At 40.8% G+C, this 20891-nt stretch overlaps 1 long non-coding RNA gene across 1 annotated transcript; it reads right to left on the reverse strand.

Annotated features, from left to right (window-relative positions):
* Nucleotides 1–17095: 17095 nt before the first annotated feature.
* LOC117095060 lies at nucleotides 17096–20408 on the reverse strand. The gene is made up of 2 exons (XR_004441794.1): nucleotides 20255–20408; nucleotides 17096–18520 (listed from the first exon to the last, which is right to left on the reverse strand). It is a non-coding gene; the product is annotated as an uncharacterized LOC117095060 (long non-coding RNA).
* Nucleotides 20409–20891: the final 483 nt, after the last annotated feature.

The following is a 20891-nucleotide window of genomic DNA, read 5'->3' on the forward strand; positions in this document are numbered from 1 at the left end:
TAAGCATAATGATTTAACCTGTTTGCAGACAATGTCAGCCTTACTTCAAAGCAAGTTCTAGTTGCTATTTAGTCTTCCATTGTCTTGAAGGATCTTTTGGAGGGAAGAGTAACAGAATGTTTGACTTAGAAGGAACTTGGAAATTGTACAGTACTTTCATATAATGTAGAAGTACCCTAAAGCCAGTGCAGAAGTAAGACATGATAATGGTCACATGGAGTAAACAGCACCAGTGAGACTGGAATCGGATGTTTCTGTGCCACTTCCTTCTGATCAAAAGCTACCTAAGTAACTACTCAAAGATAGCATTCTTTGCTTTCTCCTAAGCATCAGGCATGCTTTATTTCAAACCGTTTCCTTTGCAAAATTATTACTTTGCAAATATTAGCAGCTATGTTGGAAAACAACACAATTTCAGTGTTCATTATGATATGAAAGAAGGAAAGCTTTGCAAATATTTTTCTAAATATAAGTAATCCTAACTATGAGGCTAATCATTTTTCTGTTACCTTCATCCTCAATCTTAGTCTAAAAGTATATGCTGTTGAAAAACTTGTTCTGACCAGTCCTGTTTTGTCGTTTTGTTTTGTTTTGTTTTGTTTTTTTAACATAGCAACACTTTTCTTTGTATCTCTTTAACTTTGGGCATCTGCAGGTCCTGCTTTGGCTTTGTTCCTAATTACTATATTATTAGCTGATTTTCATCTGTTCTTGGCCATTCAGCCTACGTGGACTTGTTTCTCTGCCCTACCAATTAGGAGTTGAGCAGTGGGGTAGCCAAAACAAGTCTGCCCAGATTCAAGAGATAACCTCATTCAGCATCAATTTTCTCATTTCAACAAACTAGGGCTTCTTACATTTTGATGCCTTCCCTTTCAATCCTAATCCACTATTTAATAAAGTTCCCAAATTAACAACCCTGGGTCCATGCAGCTTACCCAAGAGAGCCCTGTGAGCTCCTGTTAATCCAATCTCAGTGGCAGAGCCTGAGCTTGGGCTGCTTCCTGAGAAGCTGTATCTAGTTTTAAGCTGCTGTGTTTGGCAGCTTCACTTGGAGAGAATTTACTAATAACTCAGAATGTAGTTCCCTCTGGGTGCCTCTCAGTGTGTGTATGTTTTACACACCACAAGAGAATGAAACTATTGATAAAAGTTGAGCTTTACTGAACTAAATAGGAAACTCACACTGGATGGAAAAGAAACTTAGACTCTTTCAATTGTTCCCATTTAATCTGAAAAGTCCTAATTAATTCTCTTCAGTGGTCTGCATTTCCAACCATTTATGGATTACAGTGGAACAGGGAGAACAGGGCCTATGAAGAGCCCCCACATGGTTGAACACTCTTCTGTTGCTGTCTTGAAACTCTAAAAGCTGTAATCTTTGAAGGTATGTTTTGAATGTGCAACCTTGAAGCATGGGGTTGAACAAAGGATGTCTATGGAAAAAAAGGTAAATGCTTTCCCCTATAATGACACTGTTGTCCAGTTTTTTTGAACAAGGCTCTCCCTTTTTTATCACTGCCCCGAGTAAGAATGAGGTATATATCACAGAGTCCCTACTTCAGTATGGCCATTTTTACCCACATATGGCCCTGTAACCTTCTGTCCTGGCTTGCATCCTACTCACACATCACCTCAATGACTCAGGTTCTCTTTTTCTCTCCATCACTGGCAGTCATTTAAAAATATTTATTAGGGGGCCAGAGCAAGATGGACGAGTAGGAACAGCTCCAGTCTCCAACTCCCAGCGCGAGCGACACAGAAGACCGGTGATTTCTGCATTTTCAACTGAGGTACTGGGGTCGTCTCACTAGGGAGTGCCGGACAATCGGTGTTGGTCAGCTGATGCAGCCCAACCAGCGAGAGCTGAAGCAGGGCGAGGCATCGCCTCACCTGGGAAGCGCAAGGGGGAAGGGAATCCCTTTTCCTAGCCAGGGGAACTCAGACACGCAACACCTGGAAAATCGGGTAACTCCCACCTCAATACTGCGCTTTAAGCAAACGGGCACACCAGGAGATTGTATCCCACACCTGGCCGGGAGGGTCCCATGCCCACGGAGCCTCCCTCATTGCTAACACAGCAGTCTGCAATCTAACAACAAGGCAGCAGCGAGGCTTGGGGAGGGGCGCCCGCCATTGCTGAGGCTTAAGTAGGTAACCAAAGCCACTGGGAAGCTCGAACTGGGTGGAGCTCACAGCAGCTCAAGGAAACCTGCCTGTCTCTGTAGACTCCACCTCTGGGGACAGGGCACAGATAAATAACAATAAAAAAGCAGCAGAACCTCTGCAGATGCAAACGACTCTGACAGCTTTGAAGAGAGCAGTGGATATCCCAACACGGAGGTTGAGATCTGAGAAGGGACAGACTGCCTACTCAAGTAGGTCCCTGACCCCTGAGTAGCCTAACTGGGAGACATCCCCCACTAGGGGCAGTCTGACACCCCACACCTCACAGGGTGCAGTACACCCCTGAGAGGAAGCTTCCAGAGTAAGAATCAGACAGGTACACTTGCTGTTCAGCAATATTCTATCTTCTGCAACCTCTGCTGCTGATACCCAGGCAAACAGGGTCTGGAGTGGACCTCAAGCAATCTCCAACAGACCTATAGCTGAGGGTCCTGACTGTCAGAAGGAAAACTATCAAACAGGAAGGACACCTATACCGAAACCCCATCAGTACGTCACCATCATCAAAGACCAGAGGCAGATAAAACCATAAAGATGGGGAAAAAGCAGGGCAGAAAAGCTGGAAATTCAAAAAATAAGAGCGCATCTCCCCCTGCAAAGGAGCGCAGCTCATCGCCAGCAATGGATCAAAGCTGATCAGAGAATGACTTTGATGAGATGAGAGAAGAAGACTTCAGTCCATCAAACTTCTCAGAGCTAAAGGAGGAATTACGTACCCAGCGCAAAGAAACTAAAAATCTTGAAAAAAGAATGGAAGAATTGACAGCTAGACTAATTAACGCAGAGAAGGTCATAAGCGAAATGACAGAGATGAAAACCATAACATGAGAAATACGTGACAAATGCACAAGCTTCCGTAACCGACTCGATCAACTGGAAGAAAGAGTATCAGCGATTGAGGATCAAATGAATGAAATGAAGCGAGAAGAGAAACCAAAAGAAAAAAGAAGAAAAAGAAATGAACAAAGCCTAAAAGAAGTATGGGATTCTGTAAAAAGACCAAATCTACGTCTGATTGGGGTGCCTGAAAGTGAGGGGAAAAATGGAACCAAGTTGGAAAACACTCTTCAGGATATCATCCAGGAGAACTTCCCCAACCTAGTAGGGCAGGCCAACATTCAAATCCAGGAAATACAGAGAACACCACAAAGATACTCCTCGAGAAGAGCAACTCCAAGACACATAATTGCCAGATTCACCAAAGTTGAAATGAAGGAAAAAATCTTAAGGGCAGCCAGAGAGAAAGGTTGGGTTACCCACAAAGGGAAGCCCATCAGACTAACAGCAGATCTCTCGGCAGAAACTCTACAAGCCAGAAGAGAGTGGGGGCCAATATTCAACGTTCTTAAAGAAAAGAATTTTCAACCCAGAATTTCATATCCAGCCAAACTAAGTTTCATCGGTGAAGGAGAAATAAAATCCTTTACAGATAAGCAAATGCTTAGAGATTTTGTCACCACCAGGCCTGCCTTACAAGAGACCCTGAAGGAAGCCCTAAACATGGAAAGGAACAAGCGGTACCAGCCATTGCAAAAACATGCCAAAATGTAAAGACCATCAAGGCTAGGAAGAAACTACATCAACTAACGAGCAAAATAACCAGTTAATATCATAATGGCTGGATCAAGTTCACACATAACAATATTAACCTTAAATGTAAATGGACTAAATGCTCCAATTAAAAGACACAGACTGGCAAACTGGATAGAGTCAAGACCCATCAGTCTGCTGTATTCAGGAGACCCATCTCACATGCAGAGACATACATAGGCTCAAAATAAAGGGATGGAGGAAGATCTACCAAGCAAATGGAGAACAAAAAAAAGCAGGGGTTGCAATCCTAGTCTCTGATAAAACAGACTTTAAACCATCAAAGATCAAAAGAGACAAAGAAGGCCATTACATAATGGTAAAGGGATCAATTCAACAGGAAGAGCTAACTCTCCTAAATATATATGCACCCAATACAGGAGCACCCAGATTCATAAAGCAAGTCCTTAAAGACTTACAAAGAGACTTAGACTCCCATACAATAATAATGGGAGACTTCAGCACTCCACTGTCAACATTAGACAGATCAACGAGACAGAAAGTTAACAAGGATATCCAGGAATAGAATTCATCTCTGCACCAAGCGGACCTAACAGACATCTATAGAACTCTCCACCCCAAATCAACAGAATATACATTCTTCTCAGCACCACATCGCACTTATTCCAAAATTGACCACATAATTGGAAGTAAAGCACTCCTCAGCAAATGTACAAGAACAGAAATTATAACAAACTGTCTCTCAGACCACAGTGCCATCAAACTAGAACTCAGGACTAAGAAACTCAATCAAAACCGCTCAACTACATGGAAACTGAACAACCTACTCCTGAATGACCACTGGGTACATAACGAAATGAAAGCAGAAATAAAGATGTTCTTTGAAACCAATGAGAACAAAGATACAACATACCAGAATCTCTGGGACACATTTAAAGCAGTGTGTAGAGGGAAATTTATAGCACTAAATGCCCACAAGAGAAAGCAGGAAAGATCTAAAATTGACACTCTAACATCACAATTAAAAGAACTAGACAGGCAAGAGCAAACACATTCAAAAGCTAGCAGAAGGCAAGAAATAACTAAGATCAGAGCAGAACTGAAGGAGATAGAGACATAAAAAACCCTCCAAAAAATCAATGAATCCAGGAGTTGGTTTTTTGAAAAGATCAACAAAACTGACAGACCACTAGCAAGACTAATAAAGAAGAAAAGAGAGAGGAATCAATAGATGAAATAAAAAATGATAAAGGGGATATCCCCATCGACCTCACAGAAATACAAACTACCATCAGAGCATACTATAAACACCTCTATGCAAATCAACTAGAAAATCTAGAAGAAATGGATAATTTCCTGGACACTTACACTCTTCCAAGACTAAACCAGGAAGAAGTTGAATCCCTGAATAGACCAATAGCAGGCTCTGAAATTGAGGCAATAATTAATAGCCTACCCACCAAAAAAGTCCAGGACCAGATGGATTCACAGCTGAATTCTACCAGAGGTACAAGGAGGAGCTGGTACCATTCCTTCTGAAACTATTCCAATCAGTAGAAAAAGAGGGAATCCTCCCTAACTCATTTTATGAGGCCAACATCATCCTGATACCAAAGCCTGGCAGAGACACAACAAAAAAAGAGAATTTTAGACCAATATCCCTGATGAACATCGATGCAAAAATCCTCAATAAAATACTGGCAAACTGGATTCAGCAGCACATCAAAAAGCTTATCCACCATGATCAAGTGGGCTTCATCCCTGGGATGCAAGGCTGGTTCAACATTCGCAAATCAGTAAATGTAATCCAGCATATAAACAGAACCAAAGACAAGAACCACATGATAATCTCAATAGATGCAGAAAAGGCTTTTGACAAAATTCAACAGCCCTTCATGCTAAAAACGCTCCATAAATTCGGTATTGATGGAACGTACCTCAAAATAATAAGAGCTATTTATGACAAACCCACAGCTAATATCATACTGAATGGGCAAAAACTGGAAAAATTCCCTTTGAAAACTGGTACAAGACAGGGATGCCCTCTCTCACCAAACCTATTCAACAGAGTGTTGGAAGTTCTGGCTAGGGCAATCAGGCAAATGAAATAAATCAAGGGTATTCAGTTAGGAAAAGAAGAAGTCAAATTGTCCCTGTTTGCAGATGACATGATTGTATATTTAGAAAATTCCATTGTCTCAGCCCAAAATCTCCTTAAGCTGATAAGAAACTTCAGCAAAGTCTCAGGAAACAAAATTAATGTGCAAAAATCACAAGCATTCTTTTACACCAGTAACAGACAAACAGAGAGCCAAATCGTGAATGAACTTCCATTCACAATTGCTTCAAAGAGAATAAAATACCTACGAATCCAACTTACAAGGGATGTCAAGGACCTCTTCAAGGAGAACTACAAACCACTGCTCAGTGAAATCAAAGAGGACACAAACAAATGGAAGAACATACCATGCTCATGAATAGGAAGAATCAATATTTTGAAAATGGCCATACTGCCCAAGGTTATTTATAGATTCAATGCCATCCCCATCAAGCTACCAATGAGTTTCTTCACAGAATTGGAAAAAACGGCTTTAAAGTTCATATGGAACCAAAAAAGAGCCCGCATTGTCAAGACAATCCTAAGTCAAAAGGACAAAGCTGGAGGCATCACGCTACCTGACTTCAAACTGTACTACAAGGCTACGGTAACCAAAACAACATGGTACTGGTACCAAAACAGAGATATAGACCAATGGAACAGAACAGAGTCCTCAGAAATAATACCACACATCTACAGCCGTCTGATCTTTGACAAACCTGAGAGAAACAAGAAATGGAGAAAGGATTCCCTATGTAATAAATGGTGCTGGGAAAATTGGCTAGCCATAAGTAGAAAGCTGAAACTGGATCTTTCCTTACTCCTTATACGAAGATTAATTCAAGATGGATTAGAGACTTAAATGTTAGACCTAATACCATAAAAACCCTAGAAGAAAACCTAGGTAGTACCATTCAGGACATAGGCATGGGCAAGGTCTTCATGTCTAAAACACCAAAAGCAACGGCAGCAAAAGCCAAAATTGACAAATGGGATCTAATTAAATGAAAGAGCTTCTGCACAGCAAAATAAATTACCATCAGAGTGAACAGGCATCGTACAGAATGGGAGAAAATTTTTGCAATCTACTCATCTGACAAAGGGCTAATATCCAGAATCTACAAAGAACTCAAACAAATATACAAGAAAAAAACAAACAACCCCATCAAAAAGTGGGCAAAGGATATGAACAGACATTTCTCAAAAGAAGACATTCATACAGCCAACAGACACATGAAAAAATGCTCATCATCACTCGCCATCAGAGAAATGCAAATCAAAACCACAATGAGATACCATCTCACACCAGTTAGAATGGCAATCATTAAAAGTCAGGAAACAACAGGTGTTGGAGAGGATGTGGAGAAATAGGAATACTTTTACACTGTTGGTGGGATTGTAAACTAGTTCAATCATTATGGAAAACAGTATGGCAATTCCTCAAGGATCTAGAACTAGATGTACCTTATGACCCAGCCATCCCACTACTGGGTATATACCCAAAGGATTATAAATTATTCTACTACAAAGACACATGCACACGTATGTTTATTGTGGCACTATTCACAATAGCAAAGACTTGGAATCAACCCAAATGTCCATCTGTGACAGACTGGATTAAGAAAATGTGGCACATATACACCATGGAATACTATGCAGCCATGAAAAAGGATGAGTTTGCATCCTTTGTAGGGACATGGATGCAGCTGGAAACCATCATTCTTAGCAAACTGTCACAAGAACAGAAAACCAAACATCGCATGTTCTCACTCATAGGTGGGAACTGAACAATGAGATCACTTGGACTCGGGAAGGGGAACATCACACACTGGGGCCTATCATGGGGAAGGGGGAGGGGGGAGGGATTACATTGGGAGTTATACCTGATATAAATGATGAATTAATGGGTGCTGACGAGTTGATGGGTGCAGGACACCAACATGGCACAAGTATACATATGTAACAAACCTGCACATTATGCACATGTACCCTAGAACTTAAAGTATAATAAAAAATATATATATATTTATTTAGCACTTCCTCTATGCCAAACACCATATTAGATTGTGATCTAACTAAAATCCATCTTAATGAGGCATCAATGAGGGGATGACAGCTGTGATAATAGTGATAACAACGACCATCTACTTTCTCTCATTTCATTTTCATTATTTAAAAAAGGAGTATCTGAGTAACCCGTTGTTCTGTTTAAGGTCCTTAGGTCAAAACTGCACTTTCATTCACTTTTTATTATTTTTTATTTCCTGATCTCATTTTCTGTCTCTCTTCCTCAATCTGAGACTAGGTTTAGAAAAATGTATGTGGTACAGGTGGCAAGTTCAAAATCTGTAGGTTTCAATTTCTAGAACCTGATTCCATAAAAGGGCATGTGGCTTCCATACCAATCCTGCAAATATTTCCAAAAACTCTTCTTTATATAATTCACCCTTTATGTCCAAGAACAATCCAAAAGCCTTGCTGCAAGACACTCTCTCCCTCGACTACCACGTGGGTCATTGCAAATCCTGATCTTAGATCATACTTCAGTCTGAAAAGAGGGAGAGCAGTACACTTTCATGTGATTCCTCTTCTTCTATGGCTACTAAGTCAAAATCACAATGATATGCATTTTAGAGTGTTTTCCCCAAAATCCATGTATTAAAGCTCTAACCCACAGTAAGTCAGAACGTGACCACATTTGGATATAGGGCCTTTAAAAAGGTAATTAAGTTAAAATGACAGCATTAGGTTGTGCCTTATTCCAATAGGACTGGTGTTTTTAGAAGAAGAGGAGATTCAGCACACAGACACACCAGGGATGTGCGTGCACAGAGGGCGACCGTGTGAAAAGACAGCAAAGGGATAGCCATCCGGATGCCAAGGAGAGAGGCCTCAGAGGAGACCTACCCTGCTGCCATCTTGGTCTTGAACTTGCAGCCTCCAGAACCGTTAGAAAATAAATTTCTTTTTTTTTTTTTTTTGAGACGGAGTCTCACTCTGTCACCCAGGCTGGAGTATGGTGGTGCTGTCAGCTCACTGCAATCTCTGCCCTCTATGTTCAAGTAATTCTCCTGCCTCAGCCTCCCAAGTAACTGGGATTACAGGCACCTGCCACCGCACCTGGCTAATTTTTGTGTTTTTAGTAGAGATGGGGTTTCATCACCTTGGCCAGGCTGGTCTTGAATTCCTGACCTCGTGATCCACTCCCCTCAGCCTCCCAAAGTGCTGGGACTACAGGCGTGAGCCACGACACCAGGCCAAATTTCTGTTCTTACTACCCTGTCTGTGGTATTATGTTACAGCATTCTTAGCTGAGGTAATACAGGTTTCTTCTCATTTTCAGGCAATCATATTCTTAAACTGCTCACCTTTTTCCCTGTCCCTTCCAGCCATTGTCTAATATTTTGAACCCTTCTTCACATTTATGTAGTCATCCTTGACTTTTTTCCATCACTCATACTTAACATCCAGTTTATTAGTAAATTACATTACCTTTAGCTTTAAAATATTTTCAGAATTTGATTTTTTCCCACCATTTGACTACTGCCATCTGGTGCAAGCTGCTATTATCTCTTACCTGAATGACAACGATAGCCCCCAATGGATTTCTCTGCTTCTACCCGGTCCACCTTGCAGCAGCTTCTGACAGAAACCTCCCAAATACCTTGCAACTTAGAGGAAAAGACTGTCTTTGAAAAAAGACTTCTAAAGCCTGACTTGATCTATCCTACCACCCCTCTTCACCACTCTGACCTCACCTACTACCCTGTTTTACTTCACGCATTCTACTCAAGCCATGCTGAGTATTCTTTGATGTTTTCTTATCAATGCTATTCATGAAGCTGCTTCAGGTCCCTTGTATGTACTGCTTCTTCTGCCTGGAATGTGCTCTTCACAGATATATATTATATATATTATCTATATATACTTTAAGTTCTAGGGTAAATGTGCACAACGTGCAGGTTTGTTGCAGACATATACATGTGCCATGTTGGTTTGCTGCACCTGTCAACTCGTCATTTACATTAGGTATTTTTGCCAATGCTATCCCTCTCCCATGCTCCCATCCCCCAACAGGCCCCAGTGTGTGATGTTCCCTGCCCTGTGTGAAATGTTCTCATTGTTCAATTCCCACCTAAGAGTGAGAACCTGTGGTGTTTGGTTTTCTGTCTTTGGGATAGTTTGCTCAGAATGATGGTTTCCAGCTTCATCCATGTCCCTACAAAGGACATGAACTAATCCTTTTTTATGGCTGCATAGTATTCCACAGTGTACATGTGACACATTTTCTTAATCTACTCTATCATTGATGAACATTTGGGTTGGTTCCAAGTCTTTGCTATTGTCTTCACAGATATTTTCATGGTGCATGCTCTCTCTCATTTTCTATAGGTCCCATGCTCCAACACCTCAGCACAAGAGAGGACTTCCCTGGCCAAATTCTCTGATCTCCCTAGATAAGACAACAGCCATATCCACTCAACACTCCTTTATGTCCCTTTAAGTCTTGCTTAATGCTGCATTATTCTCTCCAGCTGACATATCGCATATTTATTTGTATGTTTATTGTCTGTCTTCCCTCTACAACAGAAGTAACTTAAGACACTGTCAATTGACTGCTCAGTCCCCGCATCTGTAGCAGTGCCTGAAATGTAGTAGGTCTCAATAACTCTTTCCTAAAAAATAGTTCCACTTTGTTATTTGCCCTTTATTCTCATATTTATGAGAATAAATATGAGAATAAAGGCTTTTCCTTTTGTCTTCTGAATTTCCTCATATCAGGGTCTTCAATGACCTCTGTTCTGCTAAACCCTCAACTAACTTTACCTCTCAGATGGTTTTGAGAGAATTAAAAACCACCCTCCTTTTGAATCACTCTCTCTTCCTAGCATCTGTGATTTTTCCTCTGTGCCACTGGCCACTCCTTACTTTCTCCTCCTTTATGCAAACTTGAAGCTGTGCAGAGTCTTCAGAGATCTCACCAGAGTCCTCCTCTCTTCTCACACTTCAGTTTCTCTCAAGGTGATCTCATCGCCTCCTATGGCTTTAAATACCATGGGATGTTAAAGTCGGGAAACTTATTTTCTCATCCAGCATTATCTTCTGAGCTTTAGGCAGATGCTGTCATTAGGAGTCTAGGTGTGATATGTGGAAACTAAGTGGCAAACCTATTTGTCCTTGAGTGTTACTTCCCTCAGAAAACATTTGATTGCTTAACTTGGAAAGCTGGGAGTCTCTTCCCTTTCCCTTACTTTTCAGATTCAATTCACTAGCAAGTCCTGTCCGTTCCACTGTTGAACTGTACCTTGTGTGTCTGCTGCCTTCCCTTCATCTCCTTTATCACACTCAAACCACCATCATTCCCTGTGTGGACCAATGCAATACCCATCTAAATGGTGTTTCAGCTTCTACTTTTGTCTTCTTTTAATCCGTTCTCTATGCAGTCGCCAGTATAATCATATGATCATGCCACTTCCTTGCTTAAAATACTTCAAGTGACCTGCATTGCAATTAGGTTTTTAAGTCCATCACGATCTAGCCTCTAGCTATTTCTTTTGCATGATGTCTCATATCTCCTGCTTCCACTCATCATCCTACACATATTTGGACTCATAAATAGCTCTTATTTACTGAGCACCTATTATGTACATTGTGGTAGTTATTTAACCTATTTACCATATCATTTTCACATTATGCAAAACGAGCATTAATGTCCCTAAATTTTAAATGAGAAAGCTGAATTCCAAGGAAATTAATCATGAAACTGAAATCACATTTATTAAATGGATGAATTAATGAGTGAATGAATTTGACCAAGACCACACAGCTGGATGTTACAGATTTTGTTCACCACACAGGTTTATTGGGATGATACACGGGTCAATTTTTCAAAGCATAAAGTACCAAAATATAAATTTTAAAATCAAATCATATTACAGTTTGAAGTTTGTGTTACCCTGTATTACAAAGGCATTCCTGCTGGGTGGGAAGTAGACAACTAAAAGGCTGAGTTCTCAACATTAAAGAGTTGATTTTCTCACTAGGCAGGTAGGGCTTACATACATTAGAACTCACAAAGAACAATAAAACCTGGCATTTAAAAATTCCTGGGTGAACAGCTGGAAAAAGTCTTGTTTTGCATGCTGTTGAAGAAGGACACAATATAAAGAAATAAAGAAAGGGGGCCCCAACCGATCAACACGATCAACTAAGTCAACCAATGGAGTAACACATTGTAGACAGTCTCTGACATACAATTTAAAAGCCCCTAGAACTTAGCCTTGAGCACATAACCAACAGGAGTGTGTCAAATCTGAGCTTACCAAATTGTACCTAACAAATGAGGTCTCCGCTGACAATATGTCCACCCCACTCCTACAATTGCCTACTCCATTAACCTCCATGGTTAATGTATTCTCTTTCTTCTCACCACCTGAGATGTATTCTTTTTCTTCTCTTTCTTCTCACCACCTGACACCATCTAATTATCTGCTTGTCATCTGCTTGTTGTGTCTCTGGTCTGTAACAGGGGCTAGCACTTGGCAGTTGCTGGAGAAATAATGTGTTACTTGCATGAATCATGAAGCACTAGATTGAACTGAATCCAGTCCTTAACTGAGGGACTCAGATTAGGATGGTCATTGTAACAATTATGTATTCTACTGTTACCTCTTTTTGACTGCGAAATACTGCCTAATTTTCTGCTCTCAGTTTTCAGGATGGGGTTCCCTTCCCTCTTAGTACATCTTATAATAGGGAAAGCTGCGGCCTCATCCACCCATTGTCCCCAGAGAGTATGACCAGAGGCACAGGCCAGGCCCTCTTTAAAGACCCTCTGAGAGCTCCCCTGGGTAACTGTCTGGTGTTTCAGTTGCCTCACTTCCTTTGCTGCTAGCTCCAACCCAGAAGATCACCGACTCATCTTCAAATGTGCTATTTATGACGATTCATCCAGATACAGCCCTCCAGAACCCGAGGCCCCACACCAGCTCCATTCAGCTGTGACAAAAATGTGCCCAAAAGCTACTGCAGGTTTCACTAAACTATGGAGCAAATGTCAGACTTCCCTCACATTATCAGACACACATCTTACATGGCCTCTTTATTGGGTTTTTATATCTTGAGAGGGTCTTAATAGGATGAAAGGGAGGCTTGCTAGGTGCAGATGAGTGCCGTTCGACTATTTAAAGGCACATTTAATTAAACTGGATTCTTTGCCTGCATGGGGCAAATTAAATGAAAACTAAATAGATGGAGTATGATTACATATTATTAAAAAGAGAGACAGCTCTGGAGACCAAATTCTTTTAACACAACATTAAGCTGAGCTCATTTCATATGCACAGTTTAGCACCAGCCTATAAGGAGAACGTGTTTTGAGAAAATCAGCAGAATGGTTATGAGCTCTAAACAGCTTTTAATAAAATGCAATGTTTCAGGGAAGGAGCAGCTTCTAAGCTTCACTTAATATGCTAATTAAAGAAAATGAAGTTTCCCACTGATTCCAGGTTCCCTTTGTGTTCCCTCTATTTTTTATGTTCATCGCACCCAGGCTACTTTCTACCTTATTTTGTAAACTCCCAGAAATGCTCCAGATTCCTTATTAAAAAGACATCAGTGCTCACTGTGAGTTGGGAAGAGAAGAAAATAACCCCAAGTCTGCCAAATTGATGACTTTATTCAAATTGACTCTCTGGGTCTCGGTGTCCATAGACTGAAATAATCCTCAGCTTCTAGCTGGAATCAAGACTATTTTGACAAACGGACCTCACTGAGTTTAGCAATAATAATAAAAGTAGTTTCCATCTGTTGAGTATTTGTATGGGACAGATGTTTATAGACATCACCTAATTTGATTCCCACCATCACCTGGGAAGATAGGTATTGATATCCCATTCCATTTGCTCAGGGTTACACAGACAGCCAATGGTGTTGCTGGGACTTAAACTCAGGTCTGACAAGCTCCCTGCTCCCTCATTGGCAAGGATATCTGCCCTGATCCCATCCAAGGAGTCATATCCCCAGGGAGGGCATGGTATTTTAAAAGCGTGTAAAATAGTCAACATAATTTTGTATCACAAAGGAGGAGGAAAAAAAACTTACACTGACTTTCAAAGCATGAACCCGTTTAAAGTAAACTTCTTGGCTGCTGGTCCACAGGGTAAAAAAAAACAAGTTGAAACATAGTTGATCTGATTTATCCATCCCCAAGTTACAATCTTCTGCTGTGGCCCCTCCATTCCTCTTTCTTCGGAGAGCAACATCTTGGTGTTACTGTGGAGTCAGCTCTCCCCTACTTTTGGTCCATGTGGCCTAAGCTGTATTTACCTTACCCTTTAGTTTCATGAGTTTGCACATGCCCCTGACCTGGGCAGCATGTCCCAAATTGGTTCACAAGTCCCACTCCAAGAAATGAATGCCAGCCCCAGTACTTTTGTCTGGAGCTACTGAGAGAGAGACATCCTCCCTATAGCTGCTAAGCAGATAGGCTACACTCTCTTAGTGGTCCTCTTGGCACTACTCTCAGGCAAGGTGAGAACTTGCCTGAGAATGAAGCCCAGCTGAGAGACGGAAAGATACAGAAGCCCAGTGACATTGTTTGAAAGCTGAACCCAGGCACACGTGAAGTCAAATATCTGCACATGGCCTTTTCTAGTTCATGACCCAATCAGCTCCATTTTGTTTTTAAGCTAATAGGAATCAGTTTTCTGTCACAAGCATCTGGAAAAGTATGGCTCCCAATCTCACCAATTTTACAGTTGTAGAGTCTGAAACCCAGAGAGGAAGAGCAGAGTTTCTTAAAATTTTTACTATGAATTCGTGACATATTTAAGCTAAGAATCTAGAACCCCCTCCTCTCCATCCAGTTTTGTTTCCTTTACCATAACCTGCTAGGCCATTGATTCTCTTAAGTCCAATCACCAGACCAGCAGCAGCAGCATCATTTGCAACCTTCTAGAAAGGCAAACTCTCAAAGCCCCATCCAAAACCTACTGAATCAGAATCTCTGGGAGTAGGACTAGCAATCTGTGTTCTAATAAGTTCTTCAATTGACTCTAATGCCTGCTGATGTTTGAGAACCTCTGTTCTAGATCAATGTTTTTCCAAGATTTGAATCCTCATCACAGGAAGACATTTTCCCTCCACCATTTCTGCTCAAATTTTCTATAATTCCTGAAGCTTGATTTTAGGGTGATATGTTCACTGATCTCCACATAAAAAGGGGACTTTTGAATATTTGCAGAATCAGAAGTGGGTAGTGGGGTTGGGGAATGCACACGAACGGAGATCCGCCTTGGGAAATCTCAGGGCCTATCCCAGCCCTCCTCCAAATCCAAATGTGAATGTAGACAGGGAAGAGGCAACAACTCTTTAAGGGAGCTCAAGATCTGAAGCTTTGATGTCTAGGAATGGTGTAGGAAGTTAGTTATTAATATATTCCCCTCAAACACAGGGAATTCCACAGGGCTACTTCATGGCAAATGTATGAAAAACTGCATGTGTTATGGAACCTGGCACTCTCTTTGCTGCATGCTCAGCTGCCCTTCCCTGGGGAAACTCGGTCTTTTCCAAAGAGAATTGTGTCTATTATACCTGTGTCCTCTGAAGCCTCAGAGCTTTGGCGTTCTAACTTCCTAGGATGGTTTTCAGGGGACAAAACTGTGTTCAACAGAAAAGGGATCATCTGCAGGAGAAAGATTTGGGGGCAAGCTGATTTTACAGCTGTTCTAGGAACACTAGGAACTGCTTCTGCATCTTTGCAATGGTTAGTCATAGTTATAATTCCTGAATGCTCTGCAATCTTAACTCAGGTTTTTTTCACATGTGATAAATGTAATATTTATCACATTAATATTAAGAATAGTTCAACACTAAGAATAATTTGTATAATAATAGATAATACATTTTATACTTATTATTATCTATTTTGGGACACATCTCTTCACTAGGTAGAGTAGGGACCTTCTGTGTATTTCAAGAGACAGATGCAGCAGCTGTCACATCAGAGGTGCTCAAAAATATCTTTTCAACAACAAAAAAATTCTCTCTAAGTGTACTCTTCCAAGGTCCGTCAGGGAGCTCACCATCTTGAGAAGTTAACAACAGCTGCCATGAATCAAATACTTGAAATAAACCAGGCACAGTGCCTGGTGAGTTACAGACATTATCCTAGGTGAGGAAATTGAGGCACAGACTTTGTCGCTTGTCCGGGGTTGCATAGCTGGTGAGTGGTGGAGCCGGGACTCAATCCCAGGACTCAATCCCAGTCTTAACCTCAGTAGTTTGTCATATAATGAGAAAATTATTCCTGCCATTATATCTGTCTCCCTCTCTTATTCATTCATTCATTCATTTAACCTACACGTAAGTCACTTAAGGAGAGCCTTGTCCTTACTGCTTCCACAGTGTGGCTAGGCATGTGGACATCCTGAGGGAATACCCTTCAGGGATTTCTGACTTCCACAAGCTCACAGAAAGGTAAAGAGAAAGGCCCCAATACTGCAAAAAATAAATAGGCAAATACAATCCAGTAATGATAAGGGACTCTTGTCTTCGATCTTCATAGCACTGTTCTTTTACAGACTGCAAACCTCTCAGTATATCGGCAGTGAAATCATAAAAAGATTGTTATTGTTTTGCTTTTTTCATACAGAAACAAAGCTAATTACTTTGCAACATCTTCAGGCTCTGAAGAAGATCAAATTAAGCAGGTTATCTTGGTACTGTCCATTATCCCACGCCTGCTTGCCTATCCTGGCTCTAATTGCCAGCTTTCCTGGGCAGAAATAATTCCAAGCTGCATGCTCTGCACTTTCTCCTCCTTTTTAATATCATCAAATTTGAAATAGACATACGCAGCAGCAGAGTTGCTGGAAGTAGTATAGAAGCCCAGTAGGAGATATTTGCATATTTATGAAAATAGTTTACCTTCTGCTATGACAATAACAAATGTTCACAGTCTCAGCAATTTGCCCACTTTGTTTGAGGAAAACCAGGAGTGCATTAACAATTTAGGAAGGGCTTTTGAGGGGTGGTTACACCATTATCTTATTTTCCTTAAAGTTATCATTTCAAGACGGTATTATTTGGTGCAATTTCTAATGCAAGGAATGTCCATTTTCTGACAATGATAAACAGGGAAACTTTTTCAATCCTCCCCAAAATGCGCCTAGCGTTTAGGTCAGACTTTGACAAACTTAGTCTAACAGGTTATACGAGGAATTCATACCCAACAAATATAACTTTTGCCTATATTTTTTGATAACTACTTATGATTGACTTGTCAGTCTCAGGACTTGTTTTCAGCTTTCTAAAAATCTTTCTGACGATGTTAAGCAAGGAAGGTTGCAAGTCTGACTCAGCAATAGTTAACGTGTAAACTTTCTCTAGAAAGAGAATGAGGATGTCAGAAAAAAAATGTTTTCAGGCGGAAAGATGACTACAGTGCCTTTAATGACACTAAATCTCTGTCTGGCAGCCAGTATTTGTATAAGACTATTCTAGCTACGAGAACAGTTTACTGTAATTTTAAAATGGCCTAAAATGAATGAGCCCCAGGTGGAAGAAGCTAAATGGTATATTAGAAAGAGCAAAGGTTTTGAGGTTAGACAGACTTGGACACAAATCCCCACTGTCTCACTTACTTGTCGTGACCTTCTGGAAAATATTTTAACCTTTTCGAGCCCCCATTTCATGAGTTGTAAAATGGGGATAATCCTGCCTAGGATTTCATAAACTTGAGCTGACAAAAAGAACCTCTAGTTCTGAGTACATAGTGCCGGTAGAATGTGCGTAGGTGCTCAGTAACCTCTCTCACAGAGTACGTGTTCCATGTTTTACTATTATTTGTGTTATAGTTATCATACAGTTTAAATGTTGTTACTTATATTTATTTTCTGTGGCTGCTGTGACAAATCACCACACACTTGGTGGCTTACAGTAACAAAAGATTTTTCTGTTAGCGCTCTGGAGGCCAGATATCTGAGATTAAGATGTTGGCAGGTCTGTGCTCCCTCTGAAGGCTCTAGTGGATAGCCTTTTCTTGCTCTTCCAGCCTCTGGTCACTCCATATGTTCCACAGCTTGTGGCTGCGAAACTCCAATCTCTGTCTTTGTCTTCTTGTGGCTTTCTTCTGTTTGTCTTCTGTTTTGCCTGTTATAGGGACACTGGTCACTGGATTTAAGGCACACCCAGATAACCCAGGCTGATATCATCTTGAAATTCTTTACTTAATGACATCCTCAAAGATTCTTTTTCCAAATAAGGGCACATTCACAAGTTCTGGAGATTAAGACATGGACATATTTTTTTGAGAAACACCATTTAGTCCACCACACTAGTATATTGGAAACGACCATGAGCCAACTTTCGCAAGATGATTTATTCCAGTTGCTTAGCTTTTATTAAAAAAAAAATCATTTGCACCATTATTAAGCTGAAAAAAATACCATCTAACTCAAAATATTGCAGAGACTAAACAAGAATTGAGAGCTTTGGGTTTTGTTGTAATAAAAACCTTATATCTTGATATAAACTTACATAATTTATAGCCCCACTGTCCATAGGATCTTTAACTCAGGGGATCTTTGATACTCGCCTCACACCTTTGGTTTGTTGCCTCCTCATCTTAGGATTCTCAGGCCTGTCATGAACTTTGCTCCCTGATAAGTAGCTGGATGGGTGCTGGGATTTAGACAAAAGTACAGTCATTTTCAAACCTCACTTTAAATAAATACATCAAATCCATATTTTAATCTTTCCTTTGCCTTTAAAAACAAACCAATATAGATAGAACTTTCTGACACCCTTAAAAGCTAGTTTGAGAACACTGAACTCATTTGCATGGATGACCTCTACTTGAACTCATTTCTCTGGAAATAAAAGTTTAGTGTACTACTAATTCAACTTAGAAAGTAATTGGAAGACTTCAGCAAATGAGGAAAATTCTCATTTTATAGGGACTGGGGACTTAATTCAAATGAAAAAACCTTCATTGCTGACATGAGCTAATTGTGCAGTTAACATAAAATAACCCTACTTAGAATTATAAAGACTCTGAAAGTATCAGTTTGCAGGTATCAATGATTAAAAGATTCTTCAACAGAACATCACATTTCTTGAATTTTCTGCATATTGTATATTAAAGAAGACAGTCAGTGACCACTAGTTAGTCTAATACTTTATATAATTTCATTTGATAGAACCCTATTACAACCTCAAAATCTAGACATAGAGTTTCTTCAGTTCCCAAGACACGACACTCTCTCTTTTGCTGAATCCTTAACTTCTACCTCTAAATGTCAGAGATCTCATGGCTCAGCCCTAAACCCTCCTATCTAGTTACATACCTCCTTGGAAATTCCATCCATTCCTCTGGCTGCTAATACTATTCACATGCTACTAATGCCCAAATACTCTATCTCTCTGAGGTTGAGTCCTATATCAATCTACCTATTTAATGTCATTACTTGGATACCTCATAGTCATGTCAAAAGTAATCTGCTTGAGGAATCGCCATACTGTTTTCCATAATGGTTGAACTAGTTTACAATCCCGATCTAGAACTAGATGTACCATATGACCCAGCCATCCCATTACTGGGTATATACCCAAAGGATCATAAATAATGCTGCTATAAAGACACATGCACACGTATGTTTATTGCGGCACTATTCACAATAGCAAAGACTTGGAATCAACCCAAATGTCCATCAGTGACAGACTGGATTAAGAAAATGTGGCACATATACACCATGGAATACTATGCAGCCATAAAAAAGGATGAGTTTAAAGGATGAGTTTGTGTCCTTTGTAGGGACATGGATGCAGCTGGAAACCATCATTCTTAGCAAACTATCACAAGAACAGAAAACCAAACACCGCATGTTCTCACTCATAGGTGGGAACTGAACAACGAGATCACTTGGACTCGGGAAGGGGAACATCACACACCGGGGCCTATCATAGGGAGGGGGCAGGGGGGGAGGGATTACATTGGAAGTTATACCTGATGTAAATGACGAGTTGTTGGGTGCTGACAAGTTGATGGGTGCAGCACACCACATGGCACAAGTATATATATGTAACAAACCTGCACATTATGCACATGTACCCTAGAACTTAAAGTATAATAATAATAATAATAAAGTAATCTGCTGAAAATTAATTCTCTTTTAGGTTGGGTTCCCTAAAAGTAGAAGTTCAGACAAGAATTCTCAAGTAACTTATAATATTGAAATTGATTTAGTGATAGTCAAGTGATTTATTTAATTAGTGCTCTCAGAAGGGAAGTGAGAAAAACAGGAGAGGGCTGGGCAAAACATGTAAGTGAGTCTAGCTTCAACATGATCCCATAAGGAAGCTCTGGAATGCAAATTGTGCACTCAGCTGATCCCACCCTGAGGCAAGGAGACTGACCTTTTGTTATCACATGTCAGGTTTCCAGCTTCCTCAGGAGTGAGAGGTTGTAGGACCTAACCTCCCCAGCACTGCAGCTAGTGTCTTGCTGGGGAAAAGCTCCAGAGAAGGTGGCAGCTATGAGCAACTAGCATCCAGCACTGACAGCAGCTGGAAAAAGGGGAAATCTGCCAAGAGAGAAGGCAAGAACAGGGCATCAATAACATCCACTCTAGCTTCTTAATTAATCCCACACTACATGATCAAAGTTCTACCTACCAATTCTCCCTGATATCCACCATCTCTCTATTTCTTCTCCCAATAACCTAGTGTGCAGGATTTTTCTCAGTCACTTTGCCAGCCAGGGACCTCCACAGTCAGCGATGTCCCCACCTGGACCTTGCTCAGTCCTGGGCCTGACACAGGAGGTACCCCATTCACTGCTGGGCCACACCTGGCTTACACACCAGCCTGGATCCTGCACTCACCGCAGGTTCCATGCTCATCCTGCGGCTGGGCTGGACATGCCCCAGCCCGCCTGTATTACGGCTCGTACCCATGTTTGGTGGTTCTCATGTCCTTGTCCTGCATTCAAGAAGAATAAGGTTATGTTGACAATCAAAGGGTGAGGAGGGCAGAGAAGAATTCTACTGAGTGA

This window comes from Trachypithecus francoisi, unplaced genomic scaffold (genome assembly GCF_009764315.1).
Source record: "Trachypithecus francoisi isolate TF-2019V2 unplaced genomic scaffold, Tfra_2.0 Lachesis_group13, whole genome shotgun sequence".
Taxonomy (NCBI): Eukaryota; Metazoa; Chordata; class Mammalia; order Primates; family Cercopithecidae; genus Trachypithecus; species Trachypithecus francoisi.